Below are 13,093 nucleotides of genomic sequence, written 5' to 3' on the forward strand. Positions count from 1 at the left end.
GCTGAAGTCAAGGGAAAGCAAAACAAAACAAAAAAAAACCCCATGAAATGAGTGAACTTACGGGTTCAGAAATCACAAAATATACTTCATAACTTTCAGACCCTGTTCTTGATTTTAACAAACACAGCACATGGATGCTTTGGGATGCCTTGAACTGATCTTACTGACATGGTTATCTCTGTTACCATTATACAATCTGATCTTAACAGAATTGCAGATACATACATAGTATCTTTGGTCCATATACTGAAGTCCGACTCTCCGTATTAAAAAAAAAAAAAAAATTTACACAGACAGAAACATAATTACTCAGAATTATATCTGCATATGTTTACATGGCATTACACAGCAGTGTGCCCAGGTGGCCAAGAAAGCCAACAGCATCCTGGCTTGTATCAGGAATGGTGTGGCCAGCAGGAGCAGGGAAGTGATTGACCACTGTACTCGGCACTGATGAGGCTGCACCTCAGTGTGTCCAGTTTTGGGTCCCTCAATACAAGAAAGACATTGAGGTGCTGGAGCGTGTTCAGAGAAGGGCAACAAGGCTGGTGAAGGGTCTGGAGCACAGGCCTTATGAGGAGCGGCTGAGGGAACTGGGGTTGTTTAGCCTGGAGAAGAGGAGGCTGAGGGGAGACCTTATCGCTCTCTACAACTACCTGAAAGGAGGTAGTAGTGAGGTGGGTGTTGGTCTCTTCTCCCAAGTAGTTAGCAATAGGACGAGAGGAAATGGGCTCAAGCTGCGCCAGGGGAGGTTTAGGCTGGAAATTAGGAAAAATTTCTTCACAGAAAGGGTAGTCAAGCATTGGAACAGGCTGCCCGGGGAAGTGGTTGAGTCCCCATCCCTGGAGGTATTTAAAAGACATGTGGATGTGGTGCTTAGGGACACAGTTTAGTGGTGGACTTGGCAGTGCTATGTTAAAGGTTGGACTTGATGATTTTAAAGGTCTTTTCCAATGTAAACAATTCTATGATTATGAGTCTATGAAGTTTGATCTCAACAATATCTTATAATTCCACTGCCAAAGGAATTATTTACCATAAAGATACTTTTCTCTGATATTAATAATCCAGTAACACCCTCACAAAACTGACTTGAAAAATAAAAAATGCTTATCCAGTTTGTTACCTTAATTGTTATGTTGCTTTCAGGCTATGCAGTTTGAAAGAGACAGATCTGTACTGCTATTTGGAATTAAAGCCTACAATTGTCACTGAAGAAATCGTATACATTTTCAACACAGCAGGTTGATTTGTCTAATATTCTAGATAGAAGTTCTTTTCCCCCTCTTTTCTGTTTTTGTTTGTTTGTTTGGTGTTTTTTATTGTTGTTTCTTTTTTTTTGTTTTTTTTGATTGGTTGGTTGGGGTTTTTTTCCTGAAAAGCCACAAAATTATATAAAACTTTAGCATCTGGTATGCCACATCCTTAGCTTGGTATAAACCATGCTACCTCCACATTCACAATGGAGCTAATTTTTGGGTAATAGACCTCTCTCTGACACACTGCAAGTAGCTGTCTTAAGTCTTTGTAAGTAATATTGTCTGCAGACTCCAGAGTCTCAGATAGGAAATCAGTCTATTTCCACTGAGTTCTGCTAGTTTTTACGAGCTGAAAGTATGATTCTTTGTTTTTATTCCTATTTTAACTAATTTATTTTTTGTAGGTTTTTACTTTAATGCTGTTTAATGTTCCTTAGAATCACAGAATCATTTAGGTTGGAAAAGAACTTTAAGATCATCCAGCCCAACCATTAACCTAGCATTACCAAGTCCACCACTAAACCAATTAAGCGCAGAGTAGCAATTTCATGTCTCCTGGCTTGGTGGCTGGATCATTTATAATGAAAATAAAAACTAGGAATCATTAATTGTTATTAATCATTAATCATCCTTTCATTTTCAGTAGTGAGTGAGCAACAAAACCCCACAGAATTCATTAAAACTGAGGGATAACTCTGTTATTTACAGTACTTAGCCACACAATCTCTAGCTGACCACCTCTAGCTAATGTACCACTTGATGATGGCTGGATGCTCTTGCAGTGACTGCCCTACAGGGACACAAAAATCCCATAATGAGTCATCAATATGTGCAGAATTGCATCTTGTTATTGGACTGTGACACTTTGGGGCCTCCCCAGCTTAAAGGGAGGATGATATTGTCTGGAGTATCTTGACACAATACGTCACTGAATATGATTGTTGCCTCTTGGCATTACCTTAATATGAAAAGATAATGCTCTCTTGGGTGTGCATTTACCCCATTAACTGAAAGCTACCACCACAGACTCTTAATTTCTATCCCCTTAAACCTCATTCTACTCAGAAATTGTTGGGAATCACCTAAAGATGCAGCTATCCAAGGCAAAGGAGTAAATAAACTCGGATATGTAATTTCTCAGGGCAACACTTAAGTGCACCTGTTAAAAAATGGCCTGTCATAAAACAGCTGATTCCTTTAGAAAATGCAAGCTTTTAATTGCTCAACGTAAAAAGGGTTCTATAACCAGAATGATTCAGAAAAGAGTTTACATAGGTAGACATTTAGGAATGATGCAAAAATCTAAGATACCTATACCGAAATGCTGTAAAGTTATTTCCACAAATGGGCTGCAGATACTGCTTTCTAATTCATACAATCATAGAATCATAGAATCATTTAGGTTGGAAAAGACCTTTAAGGTCATCAAGTCCAACCATTAACCTAACACTACCAAGTCCACCACTAAATCAACTAAGGGTAGAGTAATAATTAATTTCATGTTTCTTGGCTTGGTGGCTGGACTATTTTTTAATGAAAGTAAAACTAGAATAGAATCATTAAGGTTGGAAAGGATCTCTAAGATCATCAGTCCAACTATCAACCCAAGACCACCATGCCTACTAAACCATGTCCCAAAGTGCCACGTCTACCTGTTTTTTGAACACCTCCAGGGATGGTGACTCCACCATCTCTCTGGGCAGCCTGTTCCAATGCTTGATCATTCTTTCCGTAAAGAAATTTTTCCTAGTGTCTAATCTAAACCTCCCCTGATGCAACTTGAGGCCATTTCCTTTCATCCTATCGCTAACTACTTAGGAGAAGAGACCAACACCCACCTCACTACAACCTCCTTTCAGGTAGTTGTAGAGAGCGATAAGGTCTCCCCTCAGCCTCCTTTTCTTCAGGCTAAACAACCTCAGTTCCCTCAGCTGCTCCTCATAAGGCCTGTGCTCTAGACCCTTCACCAGCTTCGATGCCCTTCTCTGGACACGCTCCAGCACCTCAATGTCTTTCTTGTAGTGAGAGGCCCAAAAATGGACACAGGATTCCAGGTGCGACCTCACCAGTGATGAGTACAAGGGGACAATCACTTCCCTGCTCCTGCTGGCCACACTATTCCTGATACAAGCCAGGATGCTGTTGGCCTTCTTGGCCACCTGGCACACTGCTGGCTCATGTTCAGCCGGATGTCAACTAACACCCCCAGGTCCTTTTCCACAGGGAAGCTTTCCAGCCACGCTTCCCCAAGCCTGTAGCATTGTGTGGAGTTGTTGTGCCCGAAGTGCAGGACCCGGCACTTGGCCTTGTTAAACCTCATCCAGTTGGCCTCAGCCCATCAGTCCAGCCTTTCCAGGTCCCTCTGCAGGGCCATCCTACCCTCCAGCAGATCTACACTCCCACCCAAGTTGGTGTCATCTGCAAACTTACTGAGGGTGCACTCAATCCCCTCATCCAGATCATCGATAAAGATATTAAACAGAACTGGCCCCAAAACAGAGCCCTCGGGAAAAACCGCTTGTGACTGGTCACCAACTGGATAAACTCCATCCACCACTACTCTCTGGGCTCGGCCATCCAGCCAGTTTTTTACCCAGCGAAGAGTACGCCCGTCCAAGCCATGAGCTGCCAGCTTCCCAAGGAGAATGCTATGGGAGACTGTGTCAAAGGCTTTACTAAAGTCGAGGTAGATGACATCCACAGCCTTTCCCTCATCCACTATGCAGGTCACCACGTCATAGAAGGAGATCAGGTTGGTCAAGCAGGATCTGCCTTTCATGAACCCATGGTGGCTGGGCCTGATCCCCTGGTTGACCTGCACTTGCCTGTTGAGTGTATTCAAGATGAACCGCTCCATTATTTTCCCTGGTACTGAGGTCAGGCTGACAGGCCTGTAGTTCTCCAGATCCTCCTTCCAGCCCTTCCTGTAGATGGACATCACATTGGCAAGCCTCCAGTCATCTGGGACCTCCCCTGTTAACCAGGACTGCTGATAGATGGTGGAGAGTGGCTTGGCAAGCTCCTCTGCCAGCTCCCTCAGTACTCTCGGGTGGATCCCATTGAACCCTATAGACTTGTGAGTGTCCAGGTGGTGTAGCAGGTGGTCAGCTGCTTCCTCCTGGATTATGGGGGGTTTATTCTACTCTCCGTCCCTGTCTTCCAGCTCGGGGGGCTGAATTCAGTTGGAGGCAGGGTTTTTTATTTAGACTGAAGCCTGGATGTGTGCATGTATTATAGTTTCAATTTCTTTAGAACATTTTACTCCACTGTATCTTACTTAATATAAGGTAGTGAAGGGAAACACCTTAGATTATTCCAGTTTCCTATAGCACCCATTTAAAAATACTGAATGGTTAATTTATTTAGCTTTAACTTTAAGGATAATTAATAAATCATATACATAAAATTAACTACTGAATTATGAGTATTACTTAGAATATAGCCATGGAATTAAGTTTAGTTTTTATCTACATTTGTGAAGATTGTTTGATAAAGATTCATATAGACATTCCCTTGATATTAGCCATTTTTAATCTTAAGTAACTGAGAGCTGTACTTCCTCAGGATCACTGAGTATGCAGTTTTAGAAAAGAAAGCGGAAAAATCTACTCTTTTATGCACTGTTCACAGCTAAGTTTTCAGGGAATGTGAACCATTTAATAAGCTTATTTGATATTGAGAAAGAAATACGAGGTCTCGATCATTTGCTTCAGGCACTAAGTCAGATGCCACGATGAGCTAGACCTTCAAAGTGTGCATGAAGTTTTTCCCCTTTAATCAGTGGAGAAAGCTTGAGTCTTCTGAAAGCCAACATATTGTTCTGATCAAGGAATTGCTGCAAAGGAAATTATATGAATATATATGGAGCAGAAGTATACAAAGGTATGAAAAAAATTCCAGTTGACCTTTCTCTGTAGTTTTCCTATTCTTTTATCTATTTTTCTCTGAAAACTGACTCTTCTGGTAGCCTTTAGCCACCAGAAGATTGTTACATATGGTTTGAGCAAATGAAGAATAGGGAAACAGGAGAGTGACACTGGCTGTGTATGAATCTTGGGAGTTGAAGGATTTTTTGAGGAATGAGGAAAGAAATGTGACAGATGCCCACTTTCATGTAATAGAGCATCTGCTCAACTGACAGCTTACAGGTTTGGGGCGGGAAAGACTGGTGGGCTATATCTGCGTGTGAAAGAAAGAGAATTAGGAGCCAAAGTCATGAATGAAAAGAACAGGGGGCAGAAGGCATAACTTAAAACTGCTCTGACCACCACGCTTGCTGTCCAAGAACAGAGTGTGACCAACTATACACCACAGTGCAATGAGAAAAGCATTAATTATGCTTACCAGGACTGGTTTCTCACCTGGACTATCCCCTGAACCATGCCTTGACATTATTTGGGCAGGTGCCAGGAATTAAACAGTATGGACAACTGTGGGACAGTTCTCAAGCCTGCATTTGGTCCTTTTTGATTCATTTTAATAGACACAGTTGTAAAAGCCAGATCCTAGCCTGAAATGGGAAGATGATGGGCACTGACACTTTTATGCTGTTTTGAGAAGAAATGGGATATTAAATGGAAACTGGCAAAAGTCTATACAGCAAAATTATGTAGTAAAATATAAGAAAAGGTTGTTAGCTAAATATTGCTTATTTTGATGTGTATTTTACTAGTTATTCAAAAGCTAGGTAGAAATCTGAAGAGAATAAATATACTCCATGAATTAAAGAGGACTTGTGGTTTTATATCTATTAGGAATATATTTCATTGCAAAACCATGCAAGTTTCACTTTATTTATTCCTTGTGAAAATTTGTTCTTGATAAAACCAAACATAATGATATTAATCATTACAATGGCATTTACACATGAACTATAACACACTACAAGGAATGATTCCTGTTCACTTTCTTAAAAATAATAAGTGCCAATCCACACAGTGGTTCTTTAAAGGCTGTGTACTTAAATTTTACTTTGCGAAAACATGAGGTATTCTGGAATAACTTGATGGAAACAAGAGAGAGATCTGAATGGCTGTTTTGGGCCATACTATGGAATTTGCATTTTCATTTGTCTGACAGGTCCAATTTTCTTTCTATTGGGAGAAAATGTTGAATTTTTACCAGCTGAACTTTTATGAACCACAAATATCCACTTTAAAGTTCACAATGTTGTGCTTTAGCACTACACAGCCTCAGAACAAGGAGTAATTTCATAACAAATTAATTCTGAGTATATACGTATGTAATTATTAAAATACTTGTTTCCTGAAAATTTTAGACATTTCCTTTATACCTTTGGATAAGTTAATGTCAGTGCTGTGGCTTTTTTTCTGTCTTCTTTAATGTATTTGAAAAAAGACCCTTTCAAACATTAAGACCGATTCAGGCTCTTGGTATATTTTAGGCCACTATGATATTTATGATATATGAGTCAGTGGATCTCGAGTGCTGCATTTAAGATAGACACACTAACTCTGATACAAAAAAAGATAAACAGACTAGGCAGACGCCATTAGGATAAGTAAATGAACCATATAATGTGGAGAGGTTTCTAGAGAATATGAATAGGATCTACGACTTACAAGTCCTAAAAATCTTACCTTGGGAAAAAGTGAATGAACACACAGTAACAGACAGAAATCCAGCCTGCTCATTTTCTAAGATTCCCAAAGCTCAGCAGGGATGGTTCCCATCGCTTGTGTCTTATAGCTAGAGTGGCTAAGTCTTCTGAAACCTCCTTCGGTCACTAACATTTCTACATATCTCTAGCTAGGACTGGAAAATTTTAAGATACACTCCATAAGCCTACAGGTTTATTTAACCTTTTGGTACAAATTTCATGGATATGAAATGGAATGGATGATCGAAGGGGGAACAAGAAAGTATGCAAAGACAGAAGACAATGGACACTGTTTTAAAATAATTTTCTCCCCTGTGGCATCCTAGACTGTCTGTGAAGTCAGAAATCAGACTTTGTTCTCTGCCAATATTTATAAAGCTTATCTAAGCAGCTCAATATGAAATCTTAAATGAAAAATTATATGTTAATTACTATACTGGATCGGATTACTCATCAGAGTACCAGTGTCAGAGTAGCCATTTTTAAGTAGAGAGATAACAGACTGTTAGTTAGAAGCTGATTTATGCATGGAATCATGGCTTACACCTCTTCATTTTTTCATATAATATCATAGCTAGCTGCCTTCATGACATAGATGTCTACTTGTTTTTATTTTATTCTTCTTAAGACCTTGGCCTCATGCTCATTCAGAATTAAATGTGCTAACGTATAGTTTAGTTAAGAATCTTTGCTTTTCCTGTGAGCAAGATTAAACAGAGATATCAGCCTAGTTTCTCTTTTCATTCACTTGTCAGTTGTTTACATCTAGTCCCCTTTAACAATCTGTTCTCAAATATCTGTTCTAATCATTCCAGTTCTCAATCTGTTATTTTTTTTATTGTGCATCTCTGTACCTCTCTGTGTTCACAGGTTTCATTTGCTCACAAAGTAGCACTCCTCTTTACTTCAGATTACATGAACCATCCAAGCCTAAGCTAGTCAGTAGGCTCTTTGTAGCCAGTGGAAGAACTTCCAGAAGGCAACCTATGCCCTTACTTGTATGTCTGAACTGGTATTAACTGGTCTCCTGAGAAGTCATTTCCCTTGACTATAAAGGAAGCTTAGGGTGACTTTGGCAAACTTCGTGGTGCTTAAAGTAAGAAAGATGAATCCCAACCATATAATCTCAATTGAAAAGAGTATTGCAAATGATGGTTACTGAAAATTAAAAAAAAAAACCAAACTGTATTTTCTTTAGACTGCTCTTTTTGTACACTAATGCTTTTCTTTCCTCTGAGCTCCGTTGAAAAGTGACCATGGGATTTTACTGAATTCTTTCAGATTCCTACATTATGTATGGTTTGAACTACTCCCTCTTACATGCTCTGTCAACACTGAATGTAATCTGCCAGTGGATACCCTCTTCTTTTTGTTTTGCTAAACCCCCTGGAGATCTTCAATTTTTCCTGTCTTTGACTAGTCCAAATAACTTTGTGATATCTGCATATTTTAGAACATTACTGATCACTCAAACATCAGTATTCATAAAACTAACATTAACAAAAAGTGTCTTTTCTCATGCTGAAAACTCTGTTTATTTTCTGTCAGTTCCAAATAATGTCCATGACAACACACTGCACTTCAAGATTATTTGGTGTTCTCATTAATATCTTCTGAGAGCTGTAGGCTTGATTTTTGACAAGAGAGTCTCCTTTAACTATTTTTTGGTTGCTGCTCTTAAGGAAATTTATTTGACAACAGAGGGAATATTTTCCTTTACAAAAGAATTCTAATCTGCCATAGAAATATGTATTTCCTAATACTGCGCCCTGTTTCCAGTTCCACGTTCCACCTATACCTTTAAAGACAGTTATGCTTGTCGTGCTCCAATCTTCCAGTCTAGCTTTTTTTTTTTTTAAATTCAAGGACTTGATAGCGCTTCAGCCACCTTTTAGTACATTTCTTCAGAACCCTTATTAATTTACTGTGATGGGACTCCAGATCAGCCAAAACCCTGAGGTAGATCTGCTTAGGCCTTTAGCTTTCAAAAAAAGTTCAAAAACCTGTTGAAAGCCAAGATTAATTCTTTGATCTAAAATCAGGAACTCACCTTTTAAAACAGAGAAAACTGAAAGCAAGTAGTTAACACAGAATGGTAATATGGTTTAAAAGCTTCTCCTACTGCATATTATATCCTTACAGGTGGATCTGTGCTTTCAGCTAATTCAGGGACGCTGAGTGGTAGCAAAAGCTCCTATTTTTTCACATTATCCTTTTCCTGTGCCTGCTCAGCTGGTCCTGAGGAGGAGGTGGAGGAGGAGGAAGAAGAAGAGAAGGAGCAAGATGAGGAAGGAGGCTTCCACCTCCTGTCAGAGGCTTTTATTTCACCTAATCATTTCTTAAAGTAATATAATATAGAACTGAGAGCACACAAATAAAACAAATACCATCTGTCTCACCCATGTGTGATCAAAGCAAATTGCTGCTTTTACATTTGTTAAGTTTTTCATAGCATATTCTCTATCCTTGAGAGAAGAGCTAAGAGGAGATGGGCCTTGCATTAATGGAAATGCATTTGATTTGACTGAGCTGCCTAAATAATCTCCAAAGCACAGATAATGGATCATCTGGATTTGGAACCAGTCTCTGTTTTGTTCAGAAGCAACAAAAACTTGGAGTTAAAAGCCACCACATTGAAAAGTTTAACATTGGCATGGCAACTGCCTTTATGGACCTTCTTAGCTACTTCCAAATGTATAACAAAGTGGCTTGGTATAAACTACCATGTAGTTAAGGTAACTTTCACTCCATGAGCTGAGAATGTGCAATGGACGCTCATTGCAATGTGGCTGTTGTGTAGTAACTTGTTAAGCCACAGTTACTTCTGTGTCTTGAAAGAAAGAGAAAAAAAAATCCATCTGTGGAGGATCTCAGGAGATTAGCATATCTGTCAAACACAATTTTGGGTTCTGCCTCTTCTTCCTCTTCTCATGATGGTTCTCTAAGATCATCAGTCCAACCATCAACCCAACACCACCATGTCTACTAAACCATGTCCCAAAGTGCCACATCTACCTGTTTTTTGAACATGTATGATATTGCTGAACGAGAAAAATGGCCGGTACTTTATCTCTATACTGACTCATGGAATGTGGCAAATGCCCTGTGCGGGTGGTTACAGCAATGAATGCAGAGCATCTGGCAGCACAGAGGTAAACCCATCTGGGCTGCTGCATTATGTCAAGATACTGCTGTCTGGGTAGAGAACCTGGTTGTAAAAGTACCTTACGTGAGCATCTATGGAGATGCTCACGTACCCAAGATTCGCGCCACTGAAGAACATCAAAACAACCAGCAGGTGGGTCAGACTGGTAAGATTGAAGTGGCTCTGGTGGATCTGGACTGGCAACATAAGGGTGAACTATTTATAGCTCAGTGGGCACATGACACTTCAGGCCATCAAGGAAGAGATGCAACATATAGATGGGCTTGTGATCGAGGGGTGGACTTGACCATGGACATTATTGCACAGTTTATCCATGAATGCGAAACACGCGTTGCAATCAAGCAAGCCAAGCGGTTAAAGCCTTTCTGGTATGGAGGATGGTGGCTGAAATATAAATGGGATGAGGCCTGACAGATTGATTATACCACACTCCCACAAAACTGTCAAGACAAGTGCTATGTGCTCACCATGGTGGAAGCAAACACCGAATGGCCGGAAGCATATCCCGTGCCCTATGCCACTGCCCGGAACACTATCCTGGGCCTTGAAAAGCAATTCCTATGGTGATGTGGCACCCCAGAAAGAATTGAGTCAGACAATGGGACTCATTTCCAAAGCAATCTCATAGACACCTGGGCCAAAGAGCATGGCACTGAGTGGGTATATCACAGTCCCTATCATGCACCAGCCTCCAGGAAAATCGAACGATACAATGGACTGTTAAAGAGTACACTGAGAGCATCGGGTGGTGCCAATAGATGTTCAAATTGTATATGGACCACTATAGTGCCATTCAATCAGAAATGAACTTTGTAAACTGAAATTAGTAGAAGGAAACCAAGAACTCAGTGCAATACTGTGGAATTTGTTACAGAACTTGATTTTTTTTCTGATAAGAAGCAGCAGTTCATCTTCGGTACTGAATCCTTTTTCTCATCTATCTGAACTGTAAAGTGATTCTAAAATGAAAATACAGCAAAAGGCATTTAAAATATCTGAAGGTGCTGAGGGAATATTTTATGGTAAATAACTATGGAATAACTATTGGATAGTCCTGTTTAAAGATAAATGTATAAAAGTTGGGCCACCTTTCTGCACATATCTGGTTCCTGCATGGAATGTGTTTGCTCACTTAAATGACAAGAATGTTATTACAAATTATAAACAAGACCTCACACATTTTTAAACTCTTGTTGGTACAGCAGAATTAATGCTAAGACAAGACAACAACAACTGCATAGTTCATTCCTCTCAGCTGAGATCAACATAAACTTTCCCTAAGTTCCAAGTACATAGACTGTCAGACACAGTTACAGCAACCCCCTTGTCGTGGTTTAGCCCCAGCCAGCAACTAAGCACCACGCAGCTGCTTGCTCACTCCCCCTACCCCGATGGGATGGGGGAGAGAATTGGAGGAGTAAGAGTGAGAAACACTCCTGGGTTGAGATAAGAACAGTTTAATAATTGAAATAAAGTAAAATAGTAATGCTAATAATAACATAATAATAATAATAATAATAATAATACACAAAGCAAGTGATGCACAATGTAATTGCTCACCACCCCCTGACCAATACCCAGACAGTTCCCGAGCAGTGATCCCTGCTCCCCGCCAACCCCCCCAGTTTATATACTGAGCATGACGTCATATGGTATGGAATAGCCCTTTGGTCAGTTTGGATCAACTCTTCTGGCTGTGCCCCCTCCCAGTTTCTTGTGCATCTGGCAGAGCATGGGAAGCTGAAAAGTCCTTGACTAGCATAAGCACTACTTAGCAACAACTAAAAACATCATTGTGTTATCAACATTCTTCTCCTACTAAATCCAAAACACAGCACTATGCCTGCTGCTAGGAAGAAAATTAACTCTATCCCAGCCAAAACCAGGACACCCCCTGAGGATAACTACATTAAAACTGAGTTATTCCAGATATATTCGTTCCTTGTTTGTGAAAATAAGAAATTACTCCTTGCTGATAACAACCTTCAGCCCCCATCTCAGCATGCCACCTGAGCTCAAGTTTTGTGGTCAATGGTTTGCACAGCAGTGACCATGTCCTTTTTTGGTGGTTGACTGAGCAAAGAGAGGTTAAACTCATGCCAATACGTCAAGGTACAGAGCTAGGTACTCAGAATAAACCTATAAACTCATTTTACTTTTCTCAGTTTCTTTCTATCCCTTTGATGGTTATATAGTTCAGAACAGACCTACTCCTGAGTGCCCAAAAACATCTTATACGTGGGAAGAGAAGGATCATCAAAAGAAAGACTGGTAAGATTATGCAGCTATCTAGACTAGCCAGTGCACAGCGCAGTTTCTGATTCAGTTGGAATGTTGTTGCTGTTTCGTATTTGAAGCCATGAATATGTAGAGACACAGATTATTTGCGTGTGTCTTCTTAAAACATTTTCCAGTGTTTTTTTCACATTTTTCAGAGGACAAACAGATCAGAATGCAGTACAACATGCCAAGCCGCACGGGCTGTACACTTTAAATAAGCTCATCTTTTTATTTTGTCATAAAAACGCCATGGAACAGGCATTGCAAGAAAGATAGTGTCTTTTCTTTATAAATTTGTGCAGGGTCTAGCATAATGAAGGACTGACAACTGGAAGAAGCCTTAAGTGGTACTACAGTGCAAACAGTAAACAACAGAAATAATAAATCACTGGTTAAAAGCTAAAGTTCCCCATACTGCCTACTGAAATGTTTTAAACATTTTAAGACTGTCAGAGTTCTTTTTGGTGAGTTCTTTGACATGTCTCCAATACAAGGCTGTGCCTTACAGGGGCTAGTGTTTACAGTCCTGCCAATCTAAGTATGAACTGCACAACAATAATAAATATTTATTATTGCACAGCAAGTTAGATTTTCAATAGGGACATTCCAACAATTTCTGTGCTTTATTCTCCCAACTAATTTCTAAATGACCATATTTTCTAACTAATTCTAATGGCTTGCTGAAGAACTGACTGACATATAGATGCAGGAAGATGCTAACTGAAAATCTAAAAGAATGTACTGGTGCCAGAATTTTTGCTATCAGAC

At 39.8% G+C, this 13,093-nt stretch overlaps 1 protein-coding gene across 1 annotated transcript in view; it reads right to left on the reverse strand.

Moving 5' to 3' along the window:
• The window catches only part of ADGRB3 (adhesion G protein-coupled receptor B3), a 479,906-nt gene that overhangs the window by 223,255 nt on the left and 243,558 nt on the right, over nt 1-13,093 (reverse strand). The window lies entirely within an intron of this gene.

Source organism: Pelecanus crispus, chromosome 3 (assembly GCF_030463565.1).
Source record: "Pelecanus crispus isolate bPelCri1 chromosome 3, bPelCri1.pri, whole genome shotgun sequence".
Lineage (NCBI taxonomy): Eukaryota > Metazoa > Chordata > Aves > Pelecaniformes > Pelecanidae > Pelecanus > Pelecanus crispus.